The sequence below is a fragment of the Hemitrygon akajei genome, chromosome 8 (assembly GCF_048418815.1).
Source record: "Hemitrygon akajei chromosome 8, sHemAka1.3, whole genome shotgun sequence".
NCBI lineage: Eukaryota > Metazoa > Chordata > Chondrichthyes > Myliobatiformes > Dasyatidae > Hemitrygon > Hemitrygon akajei.
This window is the reverse complement of record NC_133131.1, coordinates 81,447,976-81,462,888: the sequence shown is the minus strand read 5'-3', so window position 1 is coordinate 81,462,888 and position 14,913 is coordinate 81,447,976. Positions and strand designations below refer to the sequence as shown.

General features: G+C 44.1%; 1 pseudogene; it reads left to right on the top strand.

Annotated features, from left to right (window-relative positions):
* The first annotated feature begins 231 nt into the window (after positions 1-231).
* Positions 232-12,819, top strand: LOC140732527 (uncharacterized; annotated as a pseudogene).
* Positions 12,820-14,913: the final 2,094 nt, after the last annotated feature.

The window sequence follows — 14,913 nt, the reverse complement described above, 5'->3', positions numbered from 1 at the left end:
AATGTTTAATCTCTGATTCAAGGCAGATCAATAAATACAGATGGAACTTTAAAAAAAATTAATCTCAGCATTGTATATGTGTATTTTGATAATAAATTTACTTTGAAGCTTGCCAGGATTCAGCCTTTTGATTTTATCAATATAAACTAAATAAATATCATGGAAGGCCTTCCTGAAAAAAAGTTATTTCCATTCACTGATTAAAGCTTGTGCCAGCAATAAATGTCAATCATGCGGAGCTTGATTGTGCAAACTCAAGGTTTTAAGTTTGAAATTGACTGGACCCATTTCTTGCAGCTGAAGGTAGTTGAATGTATTGTAAGTGGCTTTGCAGCAGAAATTGTGAGCCAGAAGAAATAGGAATTTTTCCACCCTTGCCTCAAACTACCTAATTTCCCACACGCAGCCACTGCCTTTAATTTCAAGTTGATAATAAGAACCATATGCTACAGCCCTGCTTAGATTGAATCCACCCAGCATCTGGTTCTTTCCAGCCACAGGCACCGTGAACTACTCTTCCCATCTCATCTATCTGCATCCCCTCTTCCTTCCCCCACGACTTGCTCTATTCCCTTGGATCTTCTGCAATTTGATGTTACCTCTCCAATCCTCTTGACCTCTTTGACTTCATTTATCCATACTGATCTCCCTTGACTCTTCATTTCAGTTCTAATCTTTTCCTAATCTTTCTACCCTTTATAATTCTGATTTCTCATACTTGAGGATCTTGCACCAAGCTTTTAATTACCCATAGTTTTTCTGTCCTCTCATCATCCCAACCTATTTCAATAACCCCCAGATCTTATCTCCCTATCCAATTATTTAGATTTTCAACTGATAACAAAACTCTCCAAACATCTTCACTTTTCCACTTCCCATATCCCCTAATGCTTGTTGCACTACTCCCAGTCTCTCTTAATTATTCTGAACCCCTCTATAACCCTCCTGATCCACTCAACACTCACATCTCTCCACAACTCTACACCAACTCTTCCCATAGCCCTCCCAGTCTATCAATTTTGCCAGTTTCCCTTCTTCTTTTTGATCTTCCCACCTATCAACCTTTGTAGGCTCCTACGATCTATCTAGCCCTGACCATGCTGTTGGTCTTCAATCACCATTCCCCTGGAATCTTAACTGTCTTGTTCTTGGCATTTTCTGCTTCTTCTCACTGTCCCTTCATTCTCTTGCTGTGAAGTGGGCTGACACACTAGACAGATGGTCAATTTCTCAATATGGTTAACTGCAGACAGGAAATAAATTATGTAAATCAGTTCTGCTGCTAAATTCATCAAAAATTGGAGTGAAAAAGAATATCACCAACTAACAGAATGAAACGCTTTACCCACTTCACCCGATAAACTCCCTAAGCACCATTATCACAATATCGCCCTTACTCTGACCCACACATTTATCAGTATTGAGCTCTATTAATCTACGTCCTCAATTGTCCATGAAAACGCTAAAAGGTCACTATGAAAAGCAAAACAGTGATAATACATTTGCTGTATACATACAGTACTTGTGGCTCAAGGTACATATAAGCCTGGCACCCTAAAGGGGGCATAATCCTAAGGTGTTGGGCGGAAAATATAGGAGGGACATCAGAGGCCGATTTTACAGACAGAGAGTGGTAGGTGCATAGAACACACTGGATTATACATTAGGGACATCTAAGAGACTTTCGGATTGGCCTGTGGATGAAAGGGAAATGGAGGGCTATGTGGAAGGGAAGCGTTAGACTGATTTTGGAGTAGGTGGAAGGGTTGAAGGCTCTGCACTGTGCAGTAATTTTCTATGTTCCATAGAGTCATAGAACACTAAAACACAGAAGCAGACCCTTTGACTCACCTTGTCCTTGCCTAACTATTAATTTGCTTAGCCCCATTGACCCCTGCACCTGGACCATAGCCTTCCCTGCCCCTCTCTTCCGTGTACCTATCCAAATTTTTCTTCAATGTTGAACCCGCATCCACCACTTCCACTGGTAGCTTGTTCCATACTCTCACCACCCTCTGAGTGAAGGAGTTCCTCCTCATGCTCCTATAATGTTGAATCAGGTTCGTGGATTTGGCAGGTGATACAGAAGGCACTCTCTGTGAATAGGTATATTAATCATTTATTTACAAACAGTAAAATTTCGACCAGACATTCATGTTTCCCAAGTTACAGACAATACAATGCTGAGTGTTCAACCAACATGTGCACATATAACTAACATAGTTTCTCAAACATTTTGTGCATCTTTGTTTTAAGCAAAAGAAGAAGAGAGCAAGTCATTTTATATATTTGAAACTGGATCTATCGCATCTATCCAGTGCGAAAAGCATCTGCTGTTTCTATAAAAATCCATTACGATGGAAGCAACATTCCACAAGCAGAAAAAGCCATGCCCCACATGACAATTCTGCCCTTAAAAGTTGTGAATGTGATTATCCAACCCTCACTATTATGATTCTCACAAACTTCCAACTAAGTTATACTTAAAACACAAGCGTATAATACCCAGTACTGTAAACACAATAGTCTCCTCCCTGGCCGAGGCACAGCAACAACTCTCTAACACCTCCTCTTATTTACCCCTTGATCATGACCCCACTAAGAGGCACCAGGCCACTGTTTCCTATACCATCACCAACCTTATCAGCGCTGGGAATCTCCCATCCACTGCCACCAACCTCATAGTTTCCACACCCCGCACTTCCTGTTTCTACCTCCTACTCAAGATCCACAAACCTGCCTGTCCAGGTAGGCCCATTGTCTCAGCTTGCTCCTGCCCCACCAAACACATTTCTGCATACCTCGACACTGTTTTATCCCCCCTTGTTCACTCCCTTCCCACCTATGTTCGTGACACTTCTCACACTTTGAATTTTTCAATGATTTTAAGTTCCCTGGCCCCCACCCGCCTTATTTTCACCATGGACATCCAATCCCTATATACCTCCATCCCCCACCAGGAAGGTCTCAAAGCTCTCCGCTTCTTTTTGGATTCCAGACCTAACCAATTCCCCTCTACCACCACTCTCCTCCATCGAGCGGAATTAGTTCTTACCCTCAATAATTTCTCCTTTGGCTCCTCCCACTTCCTCCAAACCAAAGGTGTAGCCATGGGCACCCGTATGGGTCCCAGTTATGCCTGCCTTTTTGTTGGCTTTGTGGATCAGTCCATGTTCCAAGTCTATACGGGTATCCGTCCCCCTCTTTTCCTTCGCTACATCGACGACTGCATTGGCACTGCCTCCTGCACGCATGCTGAACTCGTCGACTTCATTGACTTTGCCTCCAACTTTCACCCTGCCCTCAAATTTACCTGATCCATTTCTGACACCTCCCTCCCCTTTCTTGATCTTTCTGTCTCCATCTCTGGAGACGGCCTATCTACTGATATCTACTATAAACCTACAGACTCTCACAGCTACCTGGACTATTCCTCTTCCCACCCTGTCTCTTGCAAAAATGCTATCCCCTTCTTGCAATTCCTCCACCTCCGCTGCATCTGCTCTCAAGATGAGGCTTTTCATTCCAGGACGAAGGAGATATCTTCCTTTTTTAAACAAAGGGGCTTCCCTTCTTCCACCATCAACTCTGCTCTCAAATGCATCTCTCCTATTTCCCACACATCTGCCCTCACCCCATCAACTTGCTAGCACACTCAGGATAGGGTTCCCCTTGTCCTCACCTACCACCCCACCAAGCACATCTTTCCCTCCCCCTCTTTCTGCTCTCCGCAAGGATTGCTCCCTACGCTCCCTTGTCCATTCGTGTCCCCCCCTCCCCATCCCTTCCCACCGATCTCCCTCCTGGCACTTATCCTTGCAAGCAGAACAAGTGCTACACCTGCCCTTACACTTCCTCCCTCACCACCATTCAGGGCCCCAGACAGTCCTTCCAGGTGAGGTGACACTTCACCTTTGAGTCAGCTGGTGTGGTATACTGCATCCAGTGCTCCCAGTGTGGCTTTTTATATATTGGTGAGACCCGACGCAGACTGGGAGACCATTTCGCTGAAGACCTACGCTCTGTCCGCCAGAGAAAGCAGGATCTCCCAGTGGCCACACATTTTAATTCCACGTCCCATTCCCATTCTGATATGTCTATCCATGGCCTGCTCTACTGTCAAGATGAAGCCACACTCAGGTTGGAGGAACAACATCTTATATACCGGCTGGGTAGCCTCCAACCTGATGGCATGAACATTGACTTCTCTAACTTCTGTTAATGCCCCTCCTCCCCTTCTTACCACATCCCTGATAATTTAGTTTTTTTCCCCCTCCTCCTTTTCTTTCTCTCTCTCTGCCTGTTCTCCATCTCCCTCTGGTGCTCCCCTCCCCCTTTCTTTCTCCCTAGGCCTCCCGTCCCATGATCCTTTCCCTTCTCCAGCTCTGTATCCCTTTTGCTAATCACCTTTCCAGCTCTCAGCTTCATCCCACCCCCTCCTGTCTTCTCCTATCATTTCTCATTTCCCCCTCCCCCTCCTACTTTCAAATCTCTTACTATCTTTCCTTTCAGTTCGTCCTGACAAAGGGTTTCGGCCCGAAAAGTCGACAGTGCTTCTCCCTATAGATGCTGCCTGGTGTGCTGCGTTCCACCAGCATTTCTTGTGTGTTGCTTGAATTTCCAGCATCTGCAGATTTCCTCGTGTTTGAGTCTCCCCCCAATCTACTAAGTGGTCCGCCAGCCTCCCTGTGCCCTCAAAGGACACCAATCCAACGCTTAAGTATAATAGCTAATGAGCTGGTCCCCCACGTAGTCTTGTACACTGACTCATAGATATGATCCACCAGGTGACGATGCTACCCAACCCGTCAGGAATGTAAAGCTAAATCCCCTCTCTCTCTCTCACACACACACACACACACGCAAACACAGACGCGCACACACACACATGCACACACACGCGCACACACACGCACACACACACACGCAAAGGCAAACACACGCACATGCACACACACATGTGCGGCCACACCTCAGATTTCTCTGCATTCAAATAATTTACACTCTATTTACAAGAAGAGGGATGCAGGTCGAATGACCGTCTTCCTACAACAATGAGGCGTAAGTGTACTAGCCACCCCCTGATTCCCACTCCTGGTGAATGCCAGCCGATATCCTTTGCTGGAACCCTGAATGGATTGTGAGGAATCTGACAGAGAACAAATGGAACCCTGATCTGCAGAGGACTTGAAAAATTCCCTTTTTTGCTCCTCCTGACAGTATTTCCACATTGTATGGCGGATGTGGGTGGGAACCCCATTTACCTGCTCCTCCAGTACCCCAGCTTCAAGCAAAGCTAAAACCATTTCTTTATGGGACATGTGGGATCCCCATTCCCTGTCTGCTTATCAAACCTCTGGACTTGGCTATGAGTGTCTTCTTCTACATACTCTAAACGCCTCAATAAATGAATCACTGTACTTCTGGATGACCAACAGCTGGTGCTATTAAAGACCCCTTTTATTTGGAAAACTCCAGACATAACCACTTGTCCTACCATTCCAGAAGTTAATTCAGCTTCTTCTGGTGGGCTACCACTATTGCAGTATAATTCTGTGATACCCTATGGTGAATAATTGTGGTAACATCCTCTACTGTGCTCCATTCCGCTTGCCATTTTAATCTCCATTCAGCAAGAGTGAAGTTTAACTGCTGCCGTTACTCAAACCCATAGTGATTCATCATAAGACCATAAGATGTAGGAGCAGAAATAGACCATTCAGCCCATCTAGTCTGCTCCACCATTCCACTGTGGTTGACCCCAGATCCCGCTCCACCCCATACACCTGTCATTTTGCTATATCCTTTGATGCCCTAATCGATCAGGAAATAATTGACTTCCATCTTAAATATGCCCATGAACTTGGCCTCCACTACAGTCTGCGGCAGAGCATTCCACAGATTCACTACTCTCTGGCTAAACAAATTCCTCCTTACCTCAGATCAAAAAGGTCTCCCCTCAATTTTGAGGCTGTGCCCTCTAGTTCAGAGTACTCCCACCACACGAAATAATCTCTCCACATCCACTCTATCTAGTCCTTTCAACATTTGGTAGGTTTCAATGAGATCCCCCCCGCATTCTTTTAAGTTCCAGTGAGTACAGGTCCAAAGCTGCCAAACGCTCCTCATATGTTAACCCGTTCATTCCCGGAATCATCCTCGTGAACCTCCTCTGGGCACTCCCCAAGAAAAACGCGTCCTTTCTGAGATATGCACCCAAAACTTTTGACAATACCCCAATGCAGCCTGACTAGTGTCTTATAAAGGCTCAGCATTATCTCTTTGCTTTTATATTCTATTGCCCTTCAAATAAATGCTAACATTGCATTTGCCTTCTTTACCACAGACTCAATCTGTAAATTAACCTTCTGGGAGTCTTGCACAAGGACTCTAAGTCCATCTGCACCTCCGATATTTGAACCTTCACCCCAATTAGATAATTGTATGCACTATTGTTCCTTTTACCAAAATGCATTATCATATATTTCCCAATGCTGTATTCCATCTGCCACTTTTTTGTCCATTCTTCCAACTTGTCTAAGTCCTGCTGCATTTTCATTGCTTCCTCAGCACAACCCACCCCTCCACCTATTTCTGTATCCTCTGCAAACTTTGTCACAAAGCTATCAATTCCATTATCCAAATTATTAGCAAACAATGTGAAAAGTAGCGGTTCCAATACAGTCCTCAAGTTCTAGCAACATCCTTGTAAATTCTCTTTGCACTCTTGATATTATTTACATCTTTCCTGTAGGCAGGTGACCAAAACTGTACAAAATACTCCTAATTAGGTCGCATGAATGACTTATACTACTTCAACATAACATCCCAACAACTGTACTCAATTCTTTGAGTTATAAATGCCACTGTGCCAGAAGCATTTTTAATTATCCTGTCTACCTGTGACGCCACTTCCAAGGAATTGTGTATCTATATTCCTAGATCCTTCTGTTCTACCACACGCTTCAGTGCCCTAGCACTCCCCATGTAAGCCTTCCCCGGTTTGTCCTTACAATGTGCTGCACCTCACACTTGTCTGCTTTAAATTCTATCTACCATTTTTCCATAAGACCATAAATTTAGGAGCAGATTGGGCCATTCGGCCCATCGAGTCTGCTCTGCCATTCAATCATAGGCTGATCCACTTCATTCAGTCATTCCTACTCCCCTGCTTTCACTTCATACCCTTCGATGGCCTGGCTAATCAAGAACCTATCTATCTCTGCCTTATATACACCCAATGACTCGGCCTCCACATCCGCTCATGGGAACAAATTCCACAGATTTACCACCCTCTGACTAAAGTAATTTCTCTGCATTTCAGTTCTAAAAGGACATCCATCAATCCTGAAGTCGTGCCCTCTTGTCCTAGAATCCCCTACCATGGGAAATAACTTTGCCATATCTAATCTGTTCAGGCCTTTTAACATTTGGAATGTTTCTATGAGATCCCCCCTCATTCTCCTGAACTCCAGGGAATACAGCCCAAGAGCTGCCAGATGTTCCTCATGCGGTAACCCTCTCATTCCAGCTGGTTCAGATCCTGATGCAAGCTTTGATCGTTTTCCTCGCTGTCCACTACACCCGCAATCTTTGTATCATCTGCAAATTTGCTGATCCGGTTAACCACATTGTCATCCAGATCATTGCTATAGGTGAGAAACAACAATGGACCCAGCACCGATCCCTGCGGCACTCCACTAGTCACAGGCCTCCAGTCAGCGAGGCAACCATCTACTACAACTTTTTGGCTTCTCCTGTGAAGTCAATGTCTAATCCAGTTTACTACCTCATCTTTAAAGCCAAGGGGCTGAACCTTCTTGACTAAAATCCCTGCAGCAGCAGCAGAAGTGTTCCATAGCCTGAGATCAGTAGTGGGAAAGTTAATGGAAGCTTTTCTAAAGTACTGGATATAGAAGTATTTGAATAGACAGGGACCTATTTGGGATAGTCATCAAAGCTTTGTGTATGGTAGATTGTGTCTAACCAGGTCATGGATATTTCTAAATGGACTTTAGCAAGGCCTTTGACAAGGTCCTGCATGGCAGATTGGTCAAGAAGGTTCAGTCACTTTGCATTCAAGATAAGGTAATAAATTGGATTAGATATAGGCTGTAGGAGAAGCCGAAGAGTGGTAGTAGATGGTTGCCTCTCTGACTTTAGGCCTGTGACTAGTGGCGTGACACAGGGATCAGCACTGGATTCATGGTGGTGACCCTCACCTCAGCAGCAAGTGTTTGAATCTACCCATACATATCTTTATCATTTGACCAGGTAAGTCTGTTTGACCGAATTCACCCATCTGAAGATTTCCAGATGCCAGCCTCAGAGACTGAAATTACAGGCCAACCAGTGATGTGGGGACTCATATTGAAGCAATTAAATCAACACAATTCTTTAACATGCAATTAAAATAGAGAAACAATGAGATTCCTAAAGCTAATATTTTAACATTTCCAAGTCTTATGAACAAAGTTTGTCAATGTCCTGACTAATCACTCTTACACTTCAGGCACAAACTTGTCCTACAACTATTGTGATTGCCCATCGCCTTTCAACAATCAATATAGTTGATATCATTGCTGCTTTTTCCAATGGAGCGATTACTGAACAAGGAACTTACAGTGAACTTATGAACAATGAGCACATCAATTATTCCTTTGAAATGCAGCAGGTAAGCTATAAACTGTAATCAAATTAGCATTGTTTATTTTGTTCTTCTGTGACTGATGTAGCTGTATAACTTGCATGCAAACTATTTACTTTGTCTCAACAATTTATGGGAAATCTGAAGAAGTTACTTTTTGTTAATGGTAGAATATAGGTGAAACCTTTTATAGCAGAAATACACGTCTTAGGTCAAATTATTTTGCATTTTTAAAATATCAGGTTTCTTGGTACTATTGAGAAATTTTTCCTTACTATTGTGAATGTTTGAGTTGAGGATGGAGGTAAAGAGAGGACTCAGCCATTGATTTTATGATAGCTGGCTGATGGGACAAGCATGTTCTATGCAAATCTGGAAGACTCTTCATTTAGAAGTCTGGGTTTCCAAGGATTCTCACTTGCTTCTAGTAGCCTATGGCAGATATGCAATAATGGATTTGGGACTAGTCTCTAAAACTTTCTGACAGACCTTCAGCTCCGCCTGATTCTTTTCAATTCTCTGAATGATCTGTGCTGATGTTGCAGTAACTTGGGAAGAGATATTTGGGGACATGGCAGGATGAGTGGGCAAATTTCAATTTCCACAAGAGTATGAAGAGGTTTATCAGAGAACTGTTGCCTGTTAAATATCTCAAAAGTTTTTTTTCTGCCACTTATTTCAATGGGAATCAAATGGGTGGAATGCATGAAGCTTCAGGTCACAATAGAGCAAGAGTGCTTTAAGTTATTAAGTAGGGGGAGTAGGGATTTCTTGGGAAGGAAAAAGCCAGTGCCTATGGTTGGGTGGGACCAAAGTTGTCCCAGTGATATAATTTTTTTCATTCTTATCCAGATCATCATAGCTGATTTGTCTGGTGGAGTGTAAATAGAATAACTTGAACAAAGCAGTTGGCAAAAAATAGAGAGTAAAGAAAAAAACTAATGGAAATCTTGAAATAGATAAAAAAAAATACCAGAAATAGGAAGTCATGTAGCATCTGGTCAGAGAGAACATTTGAATTAATGTTGCCTTTTATCACAGAACTGCTTGTTCATACAGGAACAGCTGGTTATTTGAAACTGTAAATCCAATGAATAGGAGATCACTCTGTTCAGTCTGCAAGGGTGACAACTTTTCAGTCATCATCCCTTTCTTACTCAGATCACGCTATCCTTGATCTTCTAATCTATTTCAAAGTAATGCAGCAACGTCAGTTTGATTCGCTCTGGACTCTACATTGAATTCACTCTTTTCATATAATCAGCCTTTCCTGTTTGTGCTGGCAATCATGCAAGGTAATCCGTCTGTTATGTTAACCATCTGATCTGCTGAGTATCTCCAGCATTTCCTTTCAGCTTTACTGAAACTCCTCTTTTCTGTATCTCAGAGTTCCATATATTCTAGTTAGGTTTGTTCCCCTGAACTACTCTCATTTATCTCCTACTTCCACTCTCCAGGAAGATCTGCTATGATCACCAGGAAAGCACCAGAAGCAATCAGGTCCCTTGGACATTCTTCTGTCCTCACCAAAGGTGTCACTCTCACTGCAAATTCAACACACTTGCTTTCTCACATTCCCCGTTCTGTTGAAGGGTCGTTGGCCTGAGATGTTCATTCTGTTTCTCCTTTTAAAGATGTGACCTAACTCACTAGGTATCCATAGTATTTACCTTTTTTATTCAGATTTCCAGAATCTGCATGATTTTCCTTTTTTAAAATTTCATGCCTGTATGACTCAGCCATTTTATAATTAACTGCAACACACAACTTTAACTATACAAGAGAGGTCGTCCACAAAGCAAGGGCAAGCTCGGCTCCAGGACCAAGTAGCACCTCGTACAAAGTGTACAAGAACAGCCCCAGACTCCTGCTGCGTCTGTGGAAGATTCTGCAAGTCTCCTGGAGAAGGAGGAAGATCCCAGAACAGTGGAGAGTGGCTGAAGGGGTGTGGATCCCGAAGGAGGAAAACGCCACTGAGATAGACTAGTTCCGCATCATCTCCCTGCTGTGTGTCGAGGCGAAGATCTTCTTCAGCGCCGTTTCCAATCGGCTGTGCACTTACCTAGCAAAGAACACCTATATCGATACATCAGTCCAGAAGGGTGGCTTTTCAGGGATGCCGAGCTGTCTGGAGCACACCGGTGTGGTGACACAGCTCATCAGGGAGGCCAGAGAGAACAAGGGCAACCTGTCAGTGCTGTGGCTCGAACTGGCAAATGCATATGGCTCCATTCCGCACAAGCTGGTTCAGCTCACACTGACCAAGCATCACATCCCCAGCAGAATCAGAGACCTTATCGCTGACTATTACAGCAACTTCAGGATGAGGGTATCTTCAGGAGCAATTACATCAAGCTGGCACAAGGTGGAGATTGGCATCATCGCAGGGTGCACTATCTCAGTGACACTGTTCTCCCTAGCCATGAACATGCTCACTAAGTCCGCTGAAACAGAGTGCAGAGGGCCCAGAGTGAATTCCACTCAACGGCAACCACCCATCCGGGCATTCATGGACGACCTCACAGTCACCACAGAATCAGTCCCAGGCTGCCGGTGGATTCTGCAGAGGCTCGAAAAGCTGGTGGAGTGGGCCCAGATGCGTTTCAAACCAGCCAAATCAAGATCAATGGTGCTGAGGAAAGGCAAGGTGGAAAACAAGTTCCAGTTCAGCATTGCAGGCACAGCCATCCCAACCATCACAGAAAAGCCAGTCAAGAGCTTGGGTAAGGTTTTTGACCGCTCTCTGAGGGACATGACATCCATTCAGGCGACCTGCACCGCGTTGGATGGCTGGCTGAAATCCGTGGACTAGTCTGGCCTACCCGGGAAGTTCAAAGCCTGGGTGTATCAGCATGGCATTCTTCCCAGAATCCTGTGGCCCCTCCTTGTCAACGCAGTTCTGATCTCAACAGTCAAAACCTTAGAGAGGATAGTTAGCAACCACCGCAGGAGATGGCTGGGGCTGCCAAAGAGCCTGAGCAGCATCGCCCTCTATGGACAGCACAACAAACTGCAACTGCCCTTCAAATCCTTGGAGGAGGAATTCAAGGTAACAAGAGCAGAGAAGTGATACAGTACAGGGATTCAAGTGATCTGAAAGTGGCTAGAGCAGGGATCCAAGTGAGGACTGGCAGGAAGTGGAGGGCAGAGGAAGCTGTTCAGGAAGCAGAGGAAAGGCTGCGTCACAGGAGGCTGGTGGGAGTGGTTAAACGAGGCCGAGCTGGGCTAGGATCCTTTCCAACTCCCCAAATGGACACCATCAGAGGGAAGGAAAGGCGTCGCCTAGTTCAGGAGGAGGTGAGAGCCCAGCAGTGGAGGAGACGAGACCCTGCTAGGCGGTGGGAATGAAGCAACAGGGAGCTTGGACAAGATGGGAGAATGTGGTTGAGAGGAAAGTGACCCGGGCCAAGCTTTGGAAAGCCAAGCCACACCGCATCCAATTTCCCATCCAGGCAGTGTACGATGTGCTTCCAAGCCCATCAAACCTGCACACGTGGGGCAAAGCAGTGTCTTCTGCGTGCCCACTGTGCTCCAAGCGAGGAACCCTGGAGCACATCCTCAGCGGCTGCACGAGGGCACTTGGTGAGGGACGGTACCGATGGAGGCATGATCAGGTCCTGAAGACCATCGCTGAAGCCATCAGAGCAGAAGTGGAGTGGGCGAAGCCGTCCCGACCCTCCAAGCAGGCCATTAGCTTTGTCAGAGCTGGGGAGCAGCCAATACCTGCCAGAAGAACATCTGCAGGCATCCTGACCTCTGCAAGGGACTGGCAGCTGTTGGTGGACCTCGAAAGGCAGCTGAAGTTTCCCAACCATATCGCAGCCACCACCCTGCGACCAGACATTGTCCTTGTGTCTGAGTCTACTAAGCAAGTGGTGCTGCTGGAGCTGACAGTCCCATGGGAAGATCGCTGGGAAGAGGCCTTTGAAAGGAAGCTCTCCAAGTACGCAGGACTGGTCAGCAACTGCCAACAGGCTGGATGGAGAGCGAGCTGTCTCCCAGTGGAGGTTGGATGTAGGGGATTCGCAGCCCGTTCTTTAGCCAGAGCCTTCAGCAATTTGGGCATTGAGGGAGAGAGGAAGAGGAGAGCCATCCCTAGTACCACCAATGCGACAGGGAGGGCCTCAAGGTGGCTGTGGCTCAGAAGAGGGGAGCCATGGAGTCACAAGTAGCTAGCCATCTGGACACAAGCTGGGGTCTGATCAGCCCCGGCTGGGTCACCTGGAGGATGTATGATGTTGAAAGACCCAAAACACCCGATGATTCCAGGAACATCACTGAAGATGTGTCCAGAGACATCAGTTGATGTATGTACACAGCAGTAGGGTTTGAAAGGAACAAAGTTCTATTTTCATTTATCAAGTTGTGCTCTTGCTTGTCTCTTCATAAGTTATGAATAGATTAAGCATCAATTATCTATATTAAAACATTTATGTGTTTGTGGCCATAGCATAAGTGTTCCATAGACACAAATATTAAAATTTCATCTCTGCTTTTAACTCTTTTATGACTTCTGCTCTCCTAATCTTAGCAACCTACTTCACCCAACATTCCTTCAGAAAACTTATGCCCATTTTAGTCTGAAAGCTGCGGATTTCCCCTTGCTTTTTCTTTTTACCTTTGGCTTGGTCTAATCCATTGGATCATCTTGCATTCCATCTTCACCATTAGGACAATTTTTAAAACTGATTCCTGACTGATCTTTTGCTGCCTTGTCTCGTATCTCTTTCTTTGGAGTAGCAATAGTTTTTCATCACTACAGTTCTGCTGAGGATATTTTTTTAGGATATTTTGTTCTCATTGACAGTGCTGAATAAATAAAAGTGAATGCTTTAAGCTGCAGTGGAGCTTCAGTGCAGAATGTTTATGACTTGTTGAAATATTGAAACTACATCATTTAAAACTAAACTAATATTTACTCTTTGCAAAAGTAAGTTTTCCTTATTAGACAGAAATGCTGTCTCGTGTGCCTATTTCTCAGCAGTGTCATAGACATACAGTCGCCCATCTCAAATTCTAAATGTATAAATGGGTTAAGTGCAACGTCTTGCAAAATAAATAATTACCTCTGATAATGCTGTATGCCAATGCTTTTGCAAAGACATTACAGAACATTTTTGGCCATGATCCATTGCTCCATTGCTGTAGCATGCTGGTATACTCTGCAGTTTCTGATGTTAATAAAGTGTGTCCAGTTCTCAAATGTATCCTCTAGCCTTACACATTTATGCAGAAAGAGTTACATTTCCAATCTTCCGCTCCCCCCAACCTTCTCACCACCCTTGGACAGGTTTATTTGCTGGCCAGTTTGCAAAGCAGCTTAAAACCTGCAATCAACTGTTCCTGCAATTTGAAGTATCTTGGGTAACTTGCTAACATTTGGCAATCAAAATTTACAATACTTGCTTACAGCTTTATTGCACATTGACTCAGTGTATCTTTAAGCACTCAAAAATACAGCATTTCAGTTAGTCAGAAATCCTAAAAATGTTTTCTTTTTTCCTCATGTCTAAGAGTTCAATTGGGGAAAAAAGATGGTATTGATGAAATAAAGTGTTACTTTGGAGAAAGTGAGCGGACTTGAGAAAACGATACATATGGTCAGCAGGAACGGTTTCAAAAGAAAATTAGGCAAGAAATTTACAGAAACAGAACAATGAAGTAGAAAACAAATTGTTTGGAACTAAATTTTCATACCTGGCTTTCAATATGGGAAATATTTTATACAAATATGTACATATAAAACTAATAATAAAGATCAGGTACTATAAAAACTAGTTACAACTAAAATGGGTAAATTAACTGGTCCAGATGGCTTACATTCTTTGTCACAGAGGGAAACAATGAAAGACGTCATAAGAGCTCTATCCATAATTTTCCAGACATCTATAGATATAGGGGTGGCCCTGAGGATCAGAATAACCCATTTGTTGCATCCTTTTTCACGAAAATAGTAAGGGAATAAACCCAGTAACTACAGGCCAGTCAGTGTGTCCCTACGAGCGAGGACAGTTTGCAAAGAATATCCAGAGTAAGATGAATAGTGACTTGAGCCAGTGTGAATTGATTAAAGAAAGTCAGCAGGGACTAGCTCACGGCAAATCTTGTCTGCCTAAAGGTATTGGGGCAGGGAACAAAGGGTTACCAAAGCAAATTTGTTTGCTTTAGAACATATAGACATACAAAAGACATATAATAAAGTGCTGCATATTAGGCATCATCATGATTGAAGACCATAGATTAACAGGTGCTTGTGGCAGCCATTT